The sequence below is a fragment of the Benincasa hispida genome, chromosome 9 (assembly GCF_027475165.1).
Source record: "Benincasa hispida cultivar pf3 chromosome 9, pf3_genome.v1.1, whole genome shotgun sequence".
Classification (NCBI taxonomy): Eukaryota; Viridiplantae; Streptophyta; class Magnoliopsida; order Cucurbitales; family Cucurbitaceae; genus Benincasa; species Benincasa hispida.
Genome location: NC_143486.1, coordinates 87,275,601 through 87,300,607, shown reverse-complemented (window position 1 = coordinate 87,300,607; position 25,007 = coordinate 87,275,601).

Genomic DNA, 25,007 nt, shown 5'->3' with positions numbered 1-25,007 from the left:
GTACCTAATGTGGCCATAGGTGAATAAAGTCAGAGATTGAGCAAAATGGTTCTCTCTGGACTAGTAGTTGGTGTTGGGATTATTTTACAGTTATACAGTACTTTGATTTGAGAAATGATTTTACTGTTTTATATTTAAAATAGCTTTATATACATTACACTTGGAAATTGTTTATGCTGCATTAAATAAAAAACTATCTTATGAAATTATGCATGAGAATTTATTATGTTTTCTCGGTCACTCACTGGGCGTAAGCTCACCCCGTTTTCAAATGTTTTTGTTCCCCCCCCCCCCCCTTCCCACAGATAGCGGTCAAATCCTCTAAAGATAACTCAGTATCTGCTCTGCCACTAAAGGACCAAAAGACTTGTAACCGTTTGCTAGGTGATTATTGTTAATATTGTATACATGTTACTATTGTTCATATAGGGACTAGTGTTTATAGGATTTGGGACATGTAAATCTAATGTTGTAAAACTCTAAACATATTAAGTTTCTAAGTTAATAAATTGTGGGCCTACAGCCGTCCCGTTGCATATAGTTTGTATTTGGTATCAGAGTTATTCCGCAAGAGTCTTTAGGCAGTAAGTGTCAGCCTAAGTGTTGATAACTGCTGCAGTCAACCCTTCTCTAGGCTAAGAGGGTGATCTGGGGCGGGGTGTGACATCTACGAACCGTTCATGAGAAGAGTTGATCAAAACAAGAGTCAATTTGGAGCTACAAAGTTTATACTCTTAATCCCTTTAATTTATGTTAAATTGCATGCTTATTTCATGAAATTAACCTAATTAGAGTATTTAAGATTCTTTATTACTTCCGTTATGCATGTGTATGTTCCATCAGAAAATTCATTAAATAAAAAATTAAAATATTTTATTCTAATCGAGGTGGAGAATATATGGGTCAAAATTTCCAAGACTATTTGATAGGACATGTAATCGTATCCCAACTCTCAGTGCCTAGTACACCTCATGAAAATGGTGTATTAAAAAGGAGAAATTGAACTTTGTTGGACATGGTTCAATCTATAATTAGTTATACTTTCTTACCTGACTCGTTTTGGGGTTATACAGTACAAACTACAGCCTACATTTTGAACTGTGTTTCATCTAAAAGTGTTATCGAAACACTTTTGGAGTTATGGAATGGTCGTAAAAGTAGCTTATGTCATTTCAAGATCTGGGGTTGCCCAACATATGTGCTTGAGGAAAATCCTAAGAAATTGGAACCTCGTTCAAAATTGTGCTTTTTTGTATGTTACCCCAAAAGAACGAGAGGTGGTTACTTCTATGATCCTAAAGATAATAAAGTTTTTTTGTTAACAAATGTTTCATTTTTACAAAAGGATCACATAGGGAGCATAAGCCCCGCAGTAAGATAGTATTGAATGAACTTTCTAGTGAAACTACTGAACCCTTCAACAAAAGTTGTTGAAGAGCCTAATACCTCAACAAGAGTTGTTGAAGTTATTTCATTTAGTAGGTCACATCCACCCAAAATTTTGAAGGATCCTCGATGTATTAGGAAGGTTATGAACTTGCCTATTCGTTATATGGATTTAACAAAAACTCTAGCTATAGTAACTGATGGTGATGTTGAGGTTCCATTGTTTTACAAGAAAGCAATGGAAGATGTTGACAAATATGAGTGGATCAAAGCTATGGATCTCGAAATGGAGTCTATGTACTTCGATATGGTTTGGGATTTTATAGATCAACCTAATGGGGTAAAACCTAAAGATTACAAATGGATCTACAAGAGAAAACGGGGTGCTGATAGGAAGATGCAAACCTTCGAGGCTAGACTTGTGGTAAAGGATCATACCCAAATTGAGGGAGTCGACTATGAGGAAACTTTCTCTTCTATTGCCATGTCGAAGTCTATCCAAATACTCCTGTCCTTTGCCTCATATTATGACTATAAGACTTTGCAAATGGACGTCAAGACTGCTTTTCTGAATGACAATCTTGAGAAGACCATATATATGAAGCAGCCTGAGGGATTCATAACCCAAGTTCAAGAGCAAAAGGTTTGCAAGCTTAATCTATCCATTTATGGATTGAAACAAGCTTTTCGATCTTGGAATGTGAGATTTGATGCTACGATCAAATCTTGGCTTCAATTAGAATGTTGATAAGCCTTATGTTTACCAAAGAATCATCAACAGTTCAGTATCTTTTCTTGTGTTGTATGTAGACAATACTCATTAGGAATGATGTAGGTCTTCTAACTAAAATTAAAGATTGGCTAGTGACCCAATTCTAAATGAAAGATTTGTTAGAGGCGCAATTTGTTCTGCGCATTTAGATCTTTAGAGATCGAAAGAACAAAACACTAGCCTTGTCTCATGCATCGTACATTGACAAAATGCTCGTTAAGTTTTCAATGCAGAACTCTAAGAGGAGTTTGTTACCTTTTAGGCATGGAGTTACTTTGCCTAAGGAACAATGTCCTAGAACACTTCAAGAGGTTGAGGAAATGAGCCGGATCCCCTATGCATTGGCTGTTGGTAGCCCGATGTATGTGATGTTATATACTCGACCTGACATCTGCTATGTAGTGAAGATAGTCAAGAAATATCAGTCTACTTCAGGATTTGATCACTGGACCGCCATTAAGAACATCCTCAAGTATCTTCGGAGAATGTGGGACTACATGCTTATGTATGTTATAAGAATTTGATTCTTACAGGATACACATACTCTAATTTCCAAACTGATAAGGATTCTAGAAAATCCACTTTAGGATTAATGTTTACTCTTAACGGAGAGGTTGTAGTTTGCAGGAGTACCAAGCAAGGGTGCATAGTTAACTCTATTATAGAATCTGAGTATGTAGCAGCTTGTGAAGCTGCCAAAGAAGCTATATGGCTAAAAATAATTGACTGATCTGGTAGTGATTCCAGACATGTCAAAGCTCATCACCCTTTATTGTGATAATAGTGACATTGTGGCTAATTCCCGAGAGCCTAGGAGTCACAAACGCGGGAAGCGCATAGAGCGAAAGTATCATCTCATTCGAGAGATTGTGCATCGAGGGAGCGTGTTGTCACACAGATAGGTTCGACACACAACATTGTTGATCCATTTACGAAGATCCTCATGGCTAAGGTGTTTGAGGGTCGCCTGCAAAGTATGGGTTTATGAGACATGCCACATTTAGTCTAAGGTAAGTGGGAGATTTTATACTAGGCGCGTATTATGCCCTGGTTTCTTGTTTTGTGTACGTTTGTATCAATATAACTTTTATGATATACACCCCATTAGCTTTATGAGAAGTGGGAGATTGTTGGGGTTTATGTCCTAAATCTCGTGAGTCTTATAGTTTGTAATTGTATTGTACAAACAATTTATTTATTTAAGAAAATTTAAGGTATTTTATTTGACATTTAGTAGCATTAACTCACAAAACCAATAAACAAATATCCAAGGTATCTTTTATAGCTTAAGCATGTATATGGAGACATACATGTGGATCATGTTTAAGTGATAACCTAAACGGTCTGTAGTAGATGGATAAGACTGGGTACTTTATCCTGGTGACACTACGAATACGACCCCTTTGTAGATGTTACAATTATTTTAAAGTTCTACAGATGATCTAATTCTGATAATTCATGTAGAGACATGTGAACGGGGGTATTTTATATAAAAAGGTTTATATAAGACTAGACCACGAAATAAAGAGTTGTTATATAACACCGTTAATAGGAGAGACTTACATTTCACTAGAATGACCATAGATGACATGACCTGAATCCTAAGTGAGTTGTGAACTCCTGCCTATGAAGATGGTCTTTTGATTTGTATGGGTGAGAGTGGCTAATTCGCAGACTCAATATATCTACCATTTTGGGGATTTGTTTGATCGGGGAGCTGGAAACATAGCTACACAAGACGAAATTCACTCATTCCCTACTGTCAGGGCAAGTAAATAAATTGTTTCCTTAAAGGTTGATTCTGGGGCTTGAATAATGTGGCCCCACACCCTCTCTTAATAATCTCCCGTAAGTGTGACCTACCATTTTAGGCCCTAGAGATCCACCCCAAGCAGCCAATCCGAAGGGAAAAAATTCGATTGGGGAAAAACCTAAAGCAACCCTATCCATTTCTAGAGTTCACCTTGATCTTGACCAACTACACAAAACCCATTCGAAAGGGGGACGCTCCAGGGTGCCACAAGGGAGTACAGAATGATCTCACAGTGTGAACCAATGACGGAGACCATGGGACATGTTGACATGCACTCTTCACCCACTTACTATAAACACTATCTCCATCCACCTTGATATTGACTCATGCAAATACCATCCAAAGGAGGATGCTCCCAAGGCACTACGAGACCAAGCATGAATCTCACGGTGTGAACATAAATGGAGAAACGTGAGTAGAATCGTAGACATATCAGATACATCTCTTCCTTCCACTGAGTATTTTATAACCTAGGGTTTAGTTTACTTAGAAAAAACACTGCTAAGGATTTTAACTAGGTGACTTTTAGGTTTGCCCAAGAGTAACTTTTACCTTGGATAGTTAAGCAACTTTTGATCATCATCCATTAACTCTTTAATGGAGTCTTTGACCAAATTGTCGCATGCTTGTTGAAAATATATCTAATTCACCTTTCTAGGTAGGTTCCCAAGTAGAGGTGTTATGTTTCTCTCAACTTAAAACTCCAGCCTAGACAAAACCCGCCTTAGACAAAAGGTCCCTTATAGATAGATTTAAAACAAATTTAATCTTTTATGCCAACCAATTTAATCCCATTAAACCAATTTTAAAAGATTAATCTAGGTTACCAAACTCTTTAGAACCATTTGAACTTAGGTCTATCTCAATCCAATTTTCAAACCCTTTTAAAAAAATGAGTTCACCCTAAGTCTGCATGCAACTCTTTCTTATTGATTTTAGTTCTAATTTCCTTTATAACACTTATAAACGGAAAGCAAAACCACAATCCTAAGCTAACGCATGCAAGACATTCATAACAATTATAAATAGCCTAAATGTCATGTTCAATGCATCGTTCATTCATTGCTACTTCTTTTATATAACACTTATACAAAACAACAATGAAACAAGCATAACATGCTGCGATTCACCCTTAGACTACAACACTTATAATAAAAGGATGATGCATGATAATGTTCACTGCATGAAAAATATAACTCTTATATTTCATGATGCATGTGCATGCTTTCAAGTAATTTCTTCATGCTAGATTATAACATTTATAATACATGATGTATGAACATATGCACAACCTAAGGTGGGTTTTTAAACTATATGTCAAACACTTTTCCATATAAGCACCATACATCACATGTATAAAAAACAAATGTTGATGAACCGGGTAAAATTGCCTTAAAACCACAAAATTAAAGCTAACTATTACAAAACCAAGGAGTTTCCGATTCAAACAGGCGAACCGGGTCTTGAACCGCCCGGGCGAAGTAACGCATCTCCAACCATCATATACTAAACTCCCTGCGATCGTCTACACGATAAAACAAACACTTCTCTCTTTCGCTTAACAACGCTCCAAGAGCTAAACGATCGTTTAGCAAATACTACATGATCGTGTGCCTTTTACTAAGCGATGAAGCCTGAGGTACGAGATTGCCTAGCAGGCTCCGCACAACGCACACCTTACGCGATCATTTAAACGACTACGATGCGATAAAGCACCATCGCCTAAACGATCGCTTAGCGAGCGCTTTCGTATCGTATACTGCGTGATCGTGTAAGTAGTAACTAAGCGATGAAGCTTGCTAACTACACGATCATCTAGCGTGTGCCTTTTAATAAACGATGAGCGTCATATGCTCCCACTACGATCGTCTACCTACAGTGCCTACGCGATTGGACAAGCAATGCTACGTGATAGAGTAAACGATTTACCCCATCGTTTAGCATTAGCTAAACGGTCGTTTAGTAAATACTACATGACCGCTTAGATAAATCCCAACGATCGTTTACCTTAAGCTACACGATACAACCAAAGTTTGGTCTTCTTCTTCGTTGAGAACCATATCTCCATGCTTCGAAATTTCATCACGAACGACTCGATGAACTCAAACTCTTTGAATTACAGACTCAATTGCAAGTTAATTACGCCTAAAAACATAGGGGCCCTTATAAATTAACATTTGTAATTGAGAAAAGCTTTAACTAAAGGCAATTAAACCCAAAAATATTCATCAACTCCATCCACAAATGCACTTAACAATTAAATACATATGCAGAAAACTCACCAAGACTGTAAAAAAAGTTCAAAACAGAAATGAAATTTGGAATATCAGAACAACCTCTCTCTAATACCAATTGAAGGAAATCGAACATGAGGATTTCCATGAGCAGCTTAAGATCATTCCAAATTACAATTGTATATGAACTTTACAATTATGGTCATAAACAAAAATATACGATTGTGCATTAATTACAAAAATTACAGCATGATGATACAAAAGATCAAGGATACAATCTACATACTTTTGTAGACTCATTGCCAAGCTCCTTGATCATGAACGTTCGAACACAGCAACACCTGAACGCTCGTCTACTATGACCGCTATACTGCATGATCATCGCGCACTCGAACTAAGTGACTGCCTCAGTCACGCACACCCCGAACAACACGAACGACCTCCATAGCACCTTAACATTGTCGAGTTGAGTATGACACCACCAAGAAGGCTACCTTGGTATTCTTGGTGTGAGAATCCAGAAAGTGGGCTCTATGTGGACTTGATTTGAGGCAGAAGACTGAAGAAAATACAATCGTGTAAACGATTAAGCAAGTGGGAGATGATAGAACCTATTGTATAGGTCGATGCCCGATCGTTTAGCAAAAGCTAAGTGATCTTCTAGCAAAAGCTATGCGATCGTTTAGCTCATCGCTTAGCTGAGTGTCTGTCACCTACTAACACTCCACGATCGTTTACCTTATCCAAGTTATCGCTTAGTAAATCCAATTTACTTGACAACTTCCATGAGAATATTTTCGAGAGAGGAAATCTCAAATTCACAAAATCTCAAGCTTACTAAAACTTAGGAAAAAAATTTTCCTTTTAAATCACGATTACCATAAAACCACCAATAACCTCCCACTCAATTAGTTATTAGAGAAAAAGAGATAATTGTCCAATAATTAATATTATTATAAATATAAATGATAACTAACTTATCATACTATATTTATAACCTATAGTTTTAATATTTCATCTCATGAAACATATAAACCATAGCTTTTTTTTATTCTATGGTACTTAATGTAAATCTAATTTATATTAATCCTTAACTAGATGTATCTCATACACCATACCGATCATATCATATATAATCAAATTACCTCTTGTCAATTTGAACATTTCAAATCAACACCAAGAACTAATCCTTAACTGAATTCATTAACCTACCAAAGGGATCTGATGGACCTATAGCTTGAAGCTCCAACGGTACGTGAATAACTAACTAAACTCTTTAGTCACGGGATCCACCATTTGTTAACTGCCAGGCACTCCACTAAAGACCAATAGCTGAACTCTTCTTACCACAGATATATTATATGTCCATCTTAACTAATCAACAGTGCGACAACCCTTCACAGATCGCTCGTAAGTACAGCTCGACCAATAATAATTATGCCCCTGTAGTTAGATCTAAATCCTTAAGTACCACTGATCCCTCTTATGAACATAAGTCATAGTCCTACTATGACTGAGTCCTCTCTTCGAAAGAGAAGTTGTGGCCACTATGTTCAAGCCCCAGAATCAACCCCTAAAGGAGCAATCTCTCTACTTATCCTTGCTTTGGGAAATGAGTGAATTCCATCTTGTGTATTGAGTTTCTAGCTCCCAAATCAGACAAGTCCCCAAAAAGGTAGGCATGTTATGTTAGCAATCTGGCCACTCCACCCATACTAATCAAATGACCGCCTTCAAATGTAGAAGTTCCCAAAACACTCAAGATTGAGGTCTTGTCACCTATGGTCGTTTAGGTGAGATGTAAGTCTCTAGTATCAACAACGTTATATACAGAGTCTAGTCATCTCGTGGTCCGATCTTATACAAACTCTTTGTATAGGACACCCCCACTCGCATGTCTCCACATGAATGATCAAGATCTACCATCTATAGTAGTATACAATACTTACAAACCTCTACAAAGCGGGTCGTATCCGTAATGTCACCAGGATCAGGTATCCCACCTTAATCCGTATACTACAGACCTATTTAGGTTATCACTTAAGGCATGATCCACTTGTATATCACATATACATGCTTAAGTTTACATAAGATAACCATGGAGCTTTGTTTATTGGATATGAGTAAATGCCAAAATTAAATAACAATTATTTTATTCGTAAAACGATGTGTATCCTTACAAACAACGAGACTCCAAGAGAATTAGGACATCAATCCCAACAATCTCCCACTTGTTCTAATGCCTCGGGAGACTAATGTACAATACAATATAAAATATGTACAATATAAAATAAACTAGGGCACACCCCAGTATCATCTCCTACTTGCCCTAGACAAGATGCCGCATGTCCCGCAGACTTAGACTCTCCAAGTGACCCTCGAAAACTTTAGCCGTGAGAGCCTTTGTAAAAGGATCAGCAACGTTGTTCTCTGACGCGATCTTCATGACTATCACATCACCACAATGCAATATCTCCCTGATCAGGAGGTATTTCTGTTCTATGTGCTTACCCCGATGATGACTCGAAGGCTCATTCGAATTTGCCATAGCCCCGTTGTTATCACAATACAGAGTGATAGGCAAATCCATATTTGGAACAACTTCCAAATCTGAAAAGAATTTCCTCATCCAAATAGCCTTCTTCGCTGCTTCACAAGCAACTATGTATTCGGCTTCCATAGTGGAGTTCACGATGCATCCTTGTTTGATGCTTTGCCACACTATAACCCTTCCATTCAGAGTGAAAACTGACCCCGATGTCGATTTTCAAGAATCTTTATCGGTCTGAAAGTCAGAGTTCGTGTATCCTGTAAGGATCAGATCCGTATCTCCATACACGAGCATGTAGTTCCTCATTCTCCTAAGATACTTGAGGATCGTCTTAACCGCTGTTCAGTGATCAAATCCTAGATTAAAATGATATCGACTGACAATCCCTACTGCATAGCAAATGTCGGGTTTGGTACATCCTACAGCTGAAGCATAGGGAATCCGTCTCATTTCCTTAACCTTTTGAGGTGTCTTAGGACATTGATCCTTAGAAAAAATGATTCCATGTCTGAAGGGTAACAACCCCTCTTGGAATCCTGCATCTTGTACCTAATCAACATTTAATCAATGTACGATGCCTGAGACAGGTTGTTCTTACGATCCTGAATAATTTGGATCCTTATAACGTATTGTGCCTAACCCAAATCCTTCATTTGGAACTGGGCAGCTAGTCATTTCTTAATGTTAGTCAGATACCCTACATCATTCCCAATGAGTAGGATATCATCCACATACAGTACCAGGAAAGCTACTGAGTTGTTGATGATCTTTTTGTAGACACAAGGCTCATCAACGTTCTGATCAAAGCAAACGACTTGACCGCAGTGTCAAATCTGATATTCAATGATCTAGATGCTTGTTTCAGCTTATAGATGGACCTATTAGGTTTGCAAAATTTTTGCTCTTGATCAGGAACTATGAACCCCTCTGGTTGAATCATATAGATGGTCTCCTCAAGATTGCCATTAAAAAAGGCGGTCTTGAAGTCCATTTTCCATATTTCATAATCATAAAATGTGGCTATGGATAGAAGAATCCAGATAGACTTGAGCATGACAACATGTGTGAAAGTTTCCTCATAGTCAACTCCCTCGACCTGGGTATAACCATTTGCCACAAGTCTAGACTTAAAGGTTTGCACCTTTCCATCTACATCTTTCTTTCGCTTATAGATCCACTGACACCCAATAGATCTTACCCCATCAGGTGGATCAATAAACTCTCAAACATTATTGAAGTACATAGACTCCATTTCTTGGTTCATGGCTTTAACCCATTCATATTTGTCAACATCCTCCATTTCTTTCTTAAAAGACAACGACTCCTCGGCCCCATCATTCGAAATGACGTTTTTGGCTTCAGTCAAACCCATGTAGCGATTCGGTGGGTTCATAACCCTCCCACTATGTCGAGGCAGTCTCAACTCTTGAACTAGTTGACTAGATGTTCTGACCTCAACAACTGTTATTGATCTATCGACCTATTCAACAACTCTTGTTGAACCCTCAGCATTCTCAGTCTCACTAAAAATCTCACGCAAAATGAGCTGACTTCGTGGCTTATGATCCCTCATGTGGTCTTCTTCTAAGAAGATAGCATTTGTTGAAACAAACACTTTGTTCTCACTCGGATCATAGAAGTATCCACCTCTTGTTTCCTTGAGGTAGCCTACAAAGAGGCAAACCTTCAAACACGGTTCCAACTTCTTTGGGTTAATCATTAGCACATGTGCCGGACAGCTTTAAATCCTGAAGTGGCGTAAACTACCTTTACGACCTCTCCACAACTCAAAATGTGTTTTAGAAACACTTTTCGAGGAAACGTTATTCAGGATATAGCATGCAGTCTCCACTGCAAAACCCCAAAACGAGTCTGGAAGATGAGCATAACTCATCATAGACCGAACCATGTCCAACAAGGTTCTGTTTCTCTTTTCTGATATACCATTTTACTGAGGTGTACCAGAGGTTGAGAGTTGGGACGCAATCCCGTATTCTATCATATAGTTCTGGAATTGGAGGTCCATATACTCTCTACCACGATCAGATTGTAGTGTTTTTATCTTCTTACCTAACAAGTTTTCAACTTCAGCCTTATACTCCTTGAACTTGACAATGGCTTCAGACTTACGTTGCATTAGGTAGAGATACCCGTACCTTGAATAATCATTTATGAATGGGATGAAATATTCATATCCACCCCAAGCTCTAACATTCATCGAACCACAGAGGTCTGAATGTATAAGCTCTAAGGCTTCCTTGGCTCTGTAACCTTTTCCTGTAAAAAGTCGTTTATGAAGGAACTCTTATTCAAGAGTACCGACGAGCGGAAGCGGATCTTTCCAAGCAGTAATACTTTTGTTAATATGGCTAACACTAGAAACTCAGGCAATAGTGGCAACCAAAAACCTCCTACTAGAAATAATGAAGGATCGAGTAGAGGACAAAAAGATTGAGGTTACGACAGAGGCAAAGGTAATAAACCAATTTGTCAGGTATGTGGTAAAATAGGTCATGCCGCCTATTTTTTCTATAATTGATACAACAGAGAGTTTGTGCCCAACTATCCTCAAAACAAGGGAGGAAACTTCAACAATGGTTAGAATAGAGGAATACCACAAAATCCAACTGCGAAAGCTGCTGCTCAAGTTGCAAATCAGTTTCTTGCAAGCCCTGAAACAATTGTTGACTCCAACTGATATGTTGACTAGAGATGTCCCCGGGGTGGGGTGGGGATGGGGAAGCCATTCTCATCCCTGTCCCTACCTCCCTATACCATTCACCGTCCCAACGAATTTTCTTGTGGAGAAAAAGGCATAGATTTCGCGAGGATCGGATTCCCCGTAGGGAAAAGTCCCCTACCTTTGTTTTTTTTTTTTTTTTTTTTTTTTCAATTTTTGTTATTTTAATCAAATATATATTTTTCCAATGCAATTTTAATTGAAATATTTCTTAGTGCAAATTTCAATAGAATATTATCAATTTTTCTATTAAAAAAAATCCATCCATAATCCATCAATTATTCTTATTAAAATTCAACTTAAACTTAAATAATTAAAACATCAATCCATAATTATTTTAAGAAAAGTTTCAACATGACAACAACAACATATTTTTTTAAGATACAACATGACAATAACATAGCTAAACCAAGTCATCAACGAATTTCATCCAACTTTGTAAGGGATGATTCCTGGAAAAAAAAAAAAAAACACAAATATTGTACATATTAATATAAATCAATATTAAAATAATAATAATAATACACAAACAAACTTATAACTTACATCATCTGGATCTTGATCCTCAAGAACATTTTCCAAAACTTTAGCATCTATAGGAGTATGCTTATCTATTTAAGACATGTAAAAAGAAAATTAGATCTCAAATTGTAAATAATAGAAGTTTATTAAATAAATTAAACAATAATGGTAACTCATATCTTCCGCCCATAACCAATCTTGAGTACACATCAACACTTCCAATAAATTTTCATGAATTTGAGAACAATATGGACCTACATGTCTACCACTAATACTAAATGCAGACTCAAAAGCAACAGTAGTGACGGGAATTGTTAGAACATCTTTTGCAATTTGATACAAAATAGGATACTTCACTCCATTCAACTTCCACCATTGGAAATTGTTAAAGTCATCCGACCGCGGTAGAAGAGACTCATTCAAATAATGATCCAGCTCTGATTTGACATTGTCAACATCATTTTCAACATTATTAACAAACTCTTCAAACTTGAGATATCGATCTTTCCTATTAACAAAAGAAGTTGCACTACTACTTCCATCTCGCCTTGAAGTCGAAGAAGTACTAATTGTAGATGTAGAACATTAAGATTCTTCTACTGTTCTTGAATTTGAATTCTAAAACTTCATCAAATCACAACACAAATCTCTAACGCGTTTAATTTCAACAGTTTGATGAGATCCATAGATTTGAGGAAAATAAAATTGGATCAATCTCATCTTAAACCTAGGATCTAATACTGTAGCTATTGTCAACACAATATGAATCACACTCCAATATTTTCAAACGTGGCAATCATTGTTAATGCCATTACTTGTATCTCCTCAAAATTGGAATTAAACCATTTAGAAAGTTCCAACCTAATTTCACAAACCTCCTAAAAAAAAGGCATTGGAGGTTGGATAATTTGACCTAGAAAACAACTCAGCCATCAAGTAAAATGGTTCTAATTTATCACATATTTCTTTTGAAAAATTCCAATCAATATCTGAAGGAAGAAAAATGTATAGTGGTTCACATTGTTTTAGACGAGGAAAAGCATCCTTGTATTTCAAAGAAGTTTTGAGTATCACAAATGTTGAATTCCATCTTGTAACACAATCAAGACTTTGTTTTTTTAATGCATGGAATTTGCAATTGACAAACTCCTTCTTCAAATTTTTCCTTTCTTTTTGTAGAAAGAGTCTAGAAATGAACAGTACCTCTAATCTTCTCTATAGCATCTGAAATTACAACCAAACCATCTTTCACTATCAAATTCAAAATATGTGCACAATAACAAATGTGGAACAAACTTCCATGCAACCACAATGTCCTCAAATCTAACTTTCTTAATAAAATGTCAACCATTGCATCATTTTTTAAACAATTATCTACTGTTAAAGTGGATAATTAACAATCTATATTCCAATCAAATATACACTCCATTAATGCTTCAGAAAGTAATTGTCCAGTATGTGGATGTGGCACGTGTACAAACCTAGTATAGTATACTATGTATGAAAACTACCTAATGAACAAAAAATACATAATAACATAAATGATTTAAATTACTCAAAAGTCTGCTTTGTAGGACCCAAGAATCATCAATAAAATGTGCAGTGATTGCCATGTATCCCTTCTTCTGGCTAGACGCGGTCCACATGTCCATAGTATGAGCAGTCCTACTTTTATTATTTTCCAAAAACTTCATTGTTTTAATTCTCTCTTCTTCATAAATTCTTATTATATCTCTCCCCATAGTGGTTATTGAAATCATCTTAAACATTGGTTGAACACCACTAAGAAACTCTCTAAATGCTTTGTGTTCAACCATGTTTATTGGATATTCATGTAAAACTATAGCACAAGCAAGGTCTCTTCTAGAAGCTTCATAATCAAAGAGGGTCAGATTTAGCACTACTTTACCTTCATTGGTTTTAGTGGGTCTCAACATGATTGTCTAATATCTCTTTGTCTCCATAAGGGATAAATTTTGAAATTGTCATGTAAATGCTTTGTCCCATTTTTAAATTTCCCTCCTAAGTTTTTCTACATATTGCTTTCATGATGTCATTTATTTTTTGTCTTTTATAATGATTCTATACTATTAACGTCAACCTATTACTTTTTAGACATCCTTATTATCATCAGTATCTAATGTAATAGGTGCAGATCGACCATTACCACTAGAAACACTGTTCATTAGGGTTGATTTACTCATGTTCATAGATGTTGGAGTTGAACCACTTTATTCTAACTTATTATTATTTGATAAAGTCATTTTCAAATTTCACTTACAATGTCAAATAGTAACAATCACAAAATCGAACAATAAAAAAATCGAATTTGTACACCAAAAATCGAATAACACAATAATAAAAATCAAATTTCTACACCATAAATTGAACAACAAAATTCTGACGGGACGACTCAGATTTCGGACATACCTTCAGATTTCTAACAAATACAATAACTCATTTAAACAAACACAGTAAAAATCAATAACAATAACTCATTTTATCTTCTACACACATCAAAATCGTATATAAATTAGATCGACCAGGGACGATTCAAACATACCAAAAATCAAATTCGAATTTCTAACAAACACATTAAGAACGAATAACTATAACTCATTTTATCTTCTACACAAATCAGATCAGAATTGGGAGATTCAGATTTCGGACATAAATACCTTGGGATAAAAAGACGCCGACGACGACACAAACGGTAAATATGAGGAACAGACAGCAAGGACAAAGACGATTCTTGGTGCTAGTGGAATAAAATCGACCGTCAGATTTGAGGTGACCGTTGGATCTATGTGAATTTATGACTACGACAACAAGTGTCAGATCTGTGGTGAGCCGCATGACGGTGACCGGCGAGGAAGACTGAATGTGAGATGTAGATGATCGATGAAGAAGATTGAATGTGAGGCGGGGACTGTGAGAGTGACTCAGAGAGGAGGGGTGAACGACGACTTAGCTTTTAGGGTTTTATAATATGAATATATAAATACACATTCGGGGAGGGGCAATGGGGAAAACAATTCCCCACTCCTTTCCCTATTCCCCGTGTATTCGGGATTTTCTGCCCCATTCGAGGCGAGTCCTTGCGGGGCCCTGACCCCGTGGATTAAATGGACATCCCTAATGCTGATAGTGGCACATCTAGCCATGTAACTGCTAATTTCAACAATCTTGCTGATCCTATATTGGGCTAATGAAGATCCTTTGAAATTATCTCATGTTAGGAATGCTTGTTTATCAAGTGACGATTTTTGGAGTCGATGCCCTAAATCTCATAGGGTTCTATAGTTTGTAATTGTAATGTACAAATATTTTATTTATGTAATAAAATATTTGATGTTTTATTTCAAAATTAGTTGCATTAACCACAAACCAATAAAATGACATCCAAGGTTATCTTGTAGCTTAAATATGTATGTAGAGACATACGGGTGGATCGTGATTTAAGTGATAACCTAAATGGTCTATAGTAGATGGATAAGGTTGAGTACCTTATCCTGGTGACACTACGAGTACGACCCACTTTGTAGGTGTTACAATTGTTGTAAAATGCTACAAATGATTTGATCTTGATCATTCATGTGGGGACCAAACCACGAAATGTTTAGTCTCATTATATAACATCATTCATAATAGACTTACATTTTACCAGGATGACCATAGGTAACATGACCTGAATCCTAAGTGAGTTGTGAACTCCTACTTATGAGGGCAGTCCTTTGATTTGTATGGGTGAAAGTGGTCAGATCGTTAACTCAATGTTGGGGCAAATAGATAAATTACTCTCTTAAAAGCTTATTCTGGGGCTTGAACAATACGGTGTCACATCCTCTCCTGGCCCAAGAAGGATTTGATCATAGTTGGACTATGATTTATTGTTCATTAGAGAGATAAGTGGTACTTAAGGAGTTAGATGTAACTATAAGGGCAAAACGATAAATTCGGTCCAGTTGTACTTACGAGCAATTTGTGAATGGTCATCGTACTACTGATTGGTTATATCTAATGGACACATAAATATATTTGTAGTATGAAGAGTGCAGCTGTCGGTCTTCAGTGGAGTTTCCGACAGTTAACGGATGGTGAATAATTTGATTAAAGAGTTTAATTAATTATTCACGTACCATTGGAGCTTCAAGCTACAAGTCCATGAGGTCCTATCGATAGCTCAACAAGATTTAATGATATTCAGTTTTTGGATTAATTTGAATTGTTCAAATTAATTGAGGAAATTAATTATATATGATATAATTAAGTTAAATTAATTATATATGATATAATAGTTATAATGTATTTGATACATTATAATATAAAGTTTATTTGAGAGGAAATAAATATTTGAATATGATTCAAATATTAATTATGTGAATTGGATTCATATTATTAAATTTAATATAAATGTGATTTATATTAAATGTCATTAGTGAGAAAAAGAAACTATAGGTTATATTGTATATGATATAATATTAAAACTATAGATTATATGATATATTTGATATAATATATAGTTTAATATAGATTATATGATAAGGTAGTTATCATATGAATATATATTAAATTATTTATTTGATTAAATATATTTATTAATATTTAATTATTTTAAATTAATTAAGGGAGGGAATTGTAACTCTCTCCCATTTTTTCTCATAATCGTGGAAGTGGAAAAACTGGTTGGTAACTTCTTCTTCTTCCTATAAAAACACAAAGGGTTAAGTTTTTTTTGTAAGTGATCTTAGGGAAAAGTTACAGGCTCATCTTCATCTCTTCCTCTCTATCCCCTTTTCCCTAAAAAATCCAAAATAGCTAGAGCCCACTCCTCCTAGGTTCTCATCCTAGAGAATACCAAGGTCTCCTTACGGTGGTGCCCAATTGACCAATTTTATTTTGGTTTGTAAATTTCACGGAGGAGGAACTCGTGAAGATTGTCTTCAAAGGTGAGGTTTATTGTAGCTCTGATTTATTTTTAGCATGCTATATGGTTGTTTAAATTTAAATGCATAATATTTTCTTCTTCTCTGTAAAATTTCTCAATTCTGAAAAATTGGGATTCAGGAGATCCGCTTATGATCAAAGGTCCTTTCAATGTGGATCCTTCAACGATTGTTTATTGAGACTTGATAATATGTTATGTGTGCCTTCATTGCCAAAAATTTAGTCAGTATATCTAAACTTATCAAAGAAAATAATGTTTTCATTGAGTTTCATGATAATTGTTGCCTTGTTAAGGACAAGGGTACAAGTCAAGTCATATTGAAGGGAACGCGTAGAGATGGCCTACATCAACTGAAAGATGCAAAGATTCATTTGACTAAAAAGAGTATAGGAAATGGAGATCTGTTGCAATCCATGCATAAAAACAAAAATTTGACTACCTTTACTTTATCTAATATGTCTATTAGTAGATGAATATCCAAGACAATTTGACATAGATGTCTTGGTCACCCATCGTTAAGAACACTAGAGTTGGTTATCAAGAGTTGTAATCTTCCAATCAAGGTTAGTGAAGATATTCAGTTTTGTGATTCATGTGAATATCACAAGGCACATTCTCTAGCATTTTCCAATTCAAGCTCCTGAGCTACTGCGTTATTTGATCTCTTTCTCACCTTGCCTTCTGAACAATACCTCTTTCTTAAAACAATCAACAGAGGCATAATATCTATACAGGAAATCAAGGCTTAGAATAATATCAAACTCAAGTAACTCTAATGGAATCAAATCAACCTACAAACTTTGGTTTCCAATGACTATCTCACAATTCATGTAATACTCATGAACTACTAAAACATACTCCTGTCTGTAGCCACATTTTATGATTATGAGATATGGCAAATGGACGTCGAGATTGCCTTTCTAATGGTAATCTTGAGGAGACCATCTACATGGCTCAACTAGAGGGGTTCATAGTTCCAGATCAAGAGCAAAGAGTATGCAAGCTTAATAGGTCCATTTATGGGCTGAAACAACCGTCTAGATCATGGAACATTAGATTTGACAGTGCGATCAAATCGTTTGGCTTTGATCAGAACGTTGATGAGCCTTGTGTTTACAAGAAGATCATCAACAACTCGGTTCCAAGAACGTTGATGAATCCTACTTATTGGGAATGATGTAGGGTTTTTGACTGACATTAAAAAGTGGCTAGTCGCCTAGTTTCAAATGAAAGATTTGGGTGAGGCGCAGTATAATCTAGGGATCCAGATCATTCGGGATTACAAGAACAAGAGGTTAGCCTTGTCTCAGGCATCATACATTGATTAAATGTTGATCAGGTACAGGATGCAAGATTCCAAAAGGGGTTTGTTACCCTTCAGAAATGGAATCGTTTTGTCTAAGGATCAGTGTCCTAAGACACTTTAAGAGGTTGAGGAGATGAGACGGATTCCTTATGCTTCAGATGTTGGAAGCTTAATGTATGCAATATTGTGTATAAGACCTGACATTTGTTACATAGTAGGGATTTTCAGTCGTTATCAGTCTAATCCAGGACTAGATGACTAGACGGCGGTCAAGATGATCCTCAAGTATCTTCGGAGAACGAGGGATTACATGCTCGTGTATGGAGATAAGGATTTGATCCTTATAGGATACACGTACTCTGACTTTCAGATTGATAGATATTCTCATAAATTGATATCAGGGTCAGTGCTCACTCTGAATAGAGGGATTGTAGTGTGGCGAAGCATCAAGCAAGGATGCATCGCGGACTCCACTATGGAAGCTGAATACGTAGCCGCTTGTGAAGCAGCTAAGAAGTTTGTTTGGATGAGGAAATTCTTTACAGATTTGGAAGTTGTTCCAAATATGAATTTTTCAATCACTCTTTATTGTTGAAGCACAACATTGCCGATCCGTTTACAAAGGCTTTCACGGCTAAAGTATTTGAGGGTCATCTGGAGAGTCTGGTCTACGGGACATGCGGCATCTTGTCTAGGGCAAGTGGGAGATGGACTTAAACATGTATATGAGATATACAAGTGGATCATGCCTTAAGTGATAACCTAAATAGGTCTGTAGTATAAGGATTAAGGAGGGATACCTTATCTTGGTGACACTACGGATACGACCCGCTTTGTAGAGGTTTACAAGTGTTGTGAACTACTATAGATGGTAGATCCTGACCATTCATGTGGAGACATGTGAGCGGGGGTGTCCTATACAAAGAGTTTGTATAAGACCGGACCACGAGATGACTAGTCTCTTTATATAACGCCGTTGATACTTGAGACTTACATCTCACCTAAATAACCATAAGTGACATGACCTCAATCCTGAGTGTGTTTTGTGGATGGTCCTTTGATTAGTATGGGTGAAGGCTAGATTGCCAACTCAACATGCCTACCTTTTGGGGGATTTATCTGATTTGGGAGCTGGAAACTCAGTTACACAAGATGGAATTCACTCATTCCCTGAAGCAGGGGTAAGTAGATAAAATTCTCCCTTAAGGGCTATTTCGAGTCTTGAACATAGTGGCCACAGTTTCTCTTTGAAAGAAAGAACTCAATCATAGTAGAACTATGACTTATGTTCATTAGAGGGATCAGTGGTACTTAAGGAGTTAGATGTAACTACAGGGGCATAACAGTTATTGGCCCAGTTGTACTTATGAGTGATTTGTGAAGAGTTATCGCACTATTGATTGGTAAATATGGGCACAAAATATATCTGTAGTAAGGAGAGTGTAGCTGTTGGTCTTTAGTGGAGTGTCCGATAGTTAATAGATGGTGGATCCCATGATTAAAGAGTTTAGTCACTTATTCAAGTACCGTTGAAGCTTCAAGCTACAGGTTCATAAGGTTCCCTTGGTAGCTCAATGGATTCAAGTTGAGAATCAGTTATTAGTGTTGATTTGAAATGTTCAAATTGACAAGAAGAAATTCGATTATATATGCTATGATCGGTATGATGTATGAGATACATCAAGTAGAGGATTAATATAAAAGAGATTACATTAAGTACCATGAAATAGAAAAAGAACTATGGTTTATATGTTTCATGAGATAAAATATTAAAACTATAGGTTATAAATATAATATGGTAAGTTGGTTATCATATATATTTATAATATTATTAATTATTGGATAATTATCTCATTTTCTCAAATAACTAATTGAGTGGGAGGTTATTGGTGGTTTCATGGTAACCATGAGATAAAAGAAAAAATGTTTTCCTAAATTTAGTAGAATTAAGAGAGTTGCTATTCTTGGAAAGTACTCATGGTTTGCTGTCAAATGAATTGGATTCACTAAACGGTAGCTGAAAGAGAGACTAAATGATCGTAGAATGACACTATACGATAGTTCACTCAGCTGGTTGTAGCTAAACGATCGCAGGCCTTTTGCTATATGATAACTTTCCTTCTTCTAAACGATTGAGCATTCGTTTATATGATAGACTCTTGTCATCTCTCACTTGCTCAATTGTCTACACGATTGTTATTCCTCCAGTCTTTTCCTCTAACCAATTCCACACAGAACCCACACTTATGGATTCTCACACCAAGAATACCAAGGTAACCATTGTGGTGGTGTCCTCACTTAACTCGACCGAGTTCAAGGTTTTGGAGGTTGTTCCTTGGGTTCGTGATCTTGGAGATCGTTGAGTTCGATTTTATCGTTGATCGTGCTGTGTTATGGTCGTAGTGTTCGAGTATTCATGTGTTGTTGTCTTGGAGACTGAACGAGCGTTCGTGATCGAGGGAGTTTGAAGCATGAGTCTTCAAAGGTATGTATACTTTATCCCTTGATCTCATTGTAAAGCATGCTGTAATTTTGTATTGTGCATTACCTGTAAGTTTCTGTTTCGTGACTATAATTGTTAGTGTTCAATTTCGAATGGAATTTGGAACGATCATTCCGTTACTCATGGAAATCCTCATGTCTGATTTCCTTCAGATTCTATTGGAGCTCTCTATTGTTTTTATTTTATCTTCTATAACTTAAAATAACTCATTTTAAAGAGATTCTTGAGCGGAAGTGGATCGTCCAAATTCTATTTTGATTGAAAAACAAATTTACAGCAAACATACAAGATACACAATTTTAAATAAATTACAACATGCTTTTTATTAAGAAATAGAGTTCAAGAGATTATACCTTTGAAGAACGCTTCTTCTTGTATATCCCTCGATCTATCACGAAACTCGAACTCAGCAAACCTTGAAGACTTTCTTCAAGAACTTCACGAACCAAAACAGAAGATAAAACCACTAGAAGCCTTCGGTATACTCAGTGTGAGAGTATAGAAGTTATGGGCTCTGACTATTTTGGTAAGGAGAGAGTTTGAGTTTGGAGGAGGAAGAAGATTGAAAAAGATACAGAACAATTCTGTGATGCTCTCTATCGTTTAGCAAATGCCTCAATCGTGTAATGTTTCAATGTGAGTCTGTGAGGAAGAAAAGGAAAAAAAATTATTTTATTCCATTTGCCATAAAACTACTTAACCACCCACTAAGGTGGTTGGAGAGAAAAGAGGAATAATTATCCAAAATAATAAAATTAATATAAATAAATATGATAACCAACTTATCATATCTTATGTATATTAAACTATATATTATATCAAATATAACACATAATCTATAGTTTTAATGTTGTATTATATACAATATAAACTATAGTTCATTTTCTCTATTTTACGACATTAATATAAATCATATTTATATTAAATTTAACAACTATAAATCACATTCATAGAAAATATATTTGAATCTTATTCAAATATTATGTCCTCCAAATAAACTATAATGCATCAAATACATTATAACAATTATATCATATATAATCAAATCAATTTAATTATATCATAGATAATTAGATAATTAAATTCTCTCTTATTAATTTGAACAATTCAAATTAACCAAAAAACTTATTCTCAACTAAATCTTTTTGAGCTACCAAGGGGACTTTATGGACATGTAGCTTGAAGTTCCAACGGTACGTGAATAATTAATTAACTCTTTAATTAGATTATCCATCATCCATTAACTGTTGGGCACTCCACTAAAGACCGACGGTTGCACTCTTCGCACGAGAGAGATATTTCTGTGTCCATTCGATATAACCAATCAACAGTACGATGACCCTTCATAAATTGCTCGTAAATACAGCTGGATCAAATTACCATTTTGCCCCTATAGTTACGTCTAACTCCGTAAGTACAACGGATCCCTCTAATGAACTAGATCATAGTCCCAATATGACTAAACCTCTCTAGGCCAAAAGAGGGTGTGGCACCACATTGTTCAAGACCCAAAATCAGCCCTTAAGGGAGCAATTTATCTACTTACCCCTACTTCGGGGAAGAAGTGAATTTCATCTTGTGTAGCTGTGTTCCCAGCTCCTCAATCAGACAAATCCTCAAAATGGTAGGCTTGTTGAATCGGCGATCTGGCCACTTTCACCTACAAAAATAAAAAACCCATCCTCATAGACAGAAATTCACAACTCAGGATTAAGGTCATGTTACCTATGGTCATCCTAGTGAAATGAAAGTCTTTATTATGAACGGTATGATATAATCAGACTAAACATTTCGTGGTTCGTCTTATACAAACTCTTTTGTATAGAATATCCTCGCTCGCATGTCTAATACATAAATGATTAGGATTAGATCATTTATAGCACTTTACAATATTTATAACACCTACAAAGCGGACCATTCTCGTAGTGTCACCAGGATAAGGTACCCAGCCTTATCCATATACTACAGACCATTTAGGTTATCATTTAAACATGATCCACCTGTATGTCTTCACATACATGTTTAAACTACAACGACAACCTTGGATGTTAGTTTATTGGTTTGTGGTTAATGCAACTAAAATATCACATATTTTATAGACAAAGTGAATAAAAGTATCATATATTATTAATCACATAAGAGTTTGTTCATACAAAGTTTACATACTATAGGAACCTACGAGATTTAGGACATCAACCCTAGCATAACTGATCCTCATCAGCTAAGCTTCTCTCAACTCTGATGGTTGTCTCAACTAACTGAGTGAAATCCAACCAGTTAGCTGTAGAAGTGATTTAAGTATGAATTTCCTTTCTCAAATCATTATCAGATCTTCTGCATCTATCCTTCTCTTCCGCTATGATTGGATGGGCATACTGTGACAACTCTGTAAACTTCTACTCGTACTCAGCGACAGTCATTGATCCTTGACTAACATAAAAAACTCATCTCTCTTTGCTTCTCTGAATGAGCTGGGGTAATCCTCTTCTCAAAGGCTTTTTTGAACTCTGGCCATAACATGGCCTCTGAATTATTCCTTTTAGCCTCTACCACTTTCCACCACTTCTCAGCTTCTTTCTGTAATAAGAACACTGCTAACCTGTCCTTATGGCTGTATAGACATCTCATCACATTAAAACACTTCTCATTTAAGCCTAACCAGACCTTAGTATTTATTGGATTTGTGGCCCCCTCAAACGCCGTTGCATCTAAGGCTTTAAGCCTTTCAATGTTGTATTTCTTTTCTGGGTCTGCCTGTACGGACTCTACCTCGCCGCCAACTTCTGGGCAATCCTATCAAACACCCCATCCTCTAACTAAGGATCTACTCCCACCTACGGAATACTCAACTCACCCTCTAAAATCGTTTCCCGAGCTACTGGATCTTTACCTTTCCTTTTACTTGGAGTTAGATCCCTTTGAACCTCGGGATATCTAACGATAGGGTCAGGGTCTCCATCTACTGTCTTTTTGCTCTGCCTGCCCTTTCCTCTCGGCATCTTTACCTAATTATGAAGCACATATGTTAGGGACTCACAATATGGACATGGACTAATGCATGAATCTCCTTTCCTCCTAAAACCTTTTACTCTGATAGCAACTTGTTACACCCCCATCCCAGATTACCCTCTTAATCCATAAGAGAATGTGACGACAACTGTTACCAACCTTTTTGTGGTACTTACTGTCTAACATACACCCTTAACCTACTTAGAAATCCCTGAAATACATATAACATTAATAAAACTAATAAAACTTTAGAAAAACCTCAAAACATTGGGGATCAACAACCATATAACTACATCATATTGACAGGTATAGAGTTCATTGAGTCCCAACATACTTCACTCTCCCTAATATGAGCAACACATATGTACAGACATTTACACAATAAACCCCTTAAAACTTCTCTTTAGACTTTGAACTTGGAGTCCTTGAGTGGCAGAGTAGCTAACCTCTAGGGAGATAACCACTACCTGGGAAAAGAAAAACATTTGAAAGAATGAGCTACTTGCCTAGCCAGTGACTAATAAAACATATTCATCATGCTTAAAACTAAAACTGCTAAGCAAACTCATATTTAATATATTTTAAAACATAGTATCTCTGAAAAACATAACTAATATAATCATTTATTGAGAGATAACCCTTTTGCTCAATCTCTCAACGTCAATCTTTAGTTGGTGTGGAGTAATCTCTGGTAATAATTAAGTATCACCATACCTTAGGTACTACTGTCCAGATACCTTCTCAAGTCCTTCAGTGTCGGGTTCAACATAATCAACATAAATACTCATACAGTAAAACATGTATACTTGAAAGCACGAATAACATAAAACATATGCTTAACTTTTCTATCATGTGATCATGAATTTCTAACACATGCTTTTAAAACATAAAATGTATAAATACTGAGATTTATGCCTTCATAAACTTCTTTAAATTGAGTATGCATTAATAAGCTCTTTGAAAAACTAGTTTGCTTGGAAACTACTTAAGCATATCATCAAATGAGGCAAACATGATTCTGAACTTTTAAGTAGACATGCCCTTGCTAAAACATTTGAAAAATACTTAGTTTTATCACCACAATTTTTGACTTGATCCTTCGGATTTATAAGCCTTTCCTAATTGAACTTGGTCTGAAAATCACATTATTAACTTATGGTTATCCAGTCCAAATACTACATAAACAACTCATCATTTTACTATAATTTCCTTAACCCCTAAAT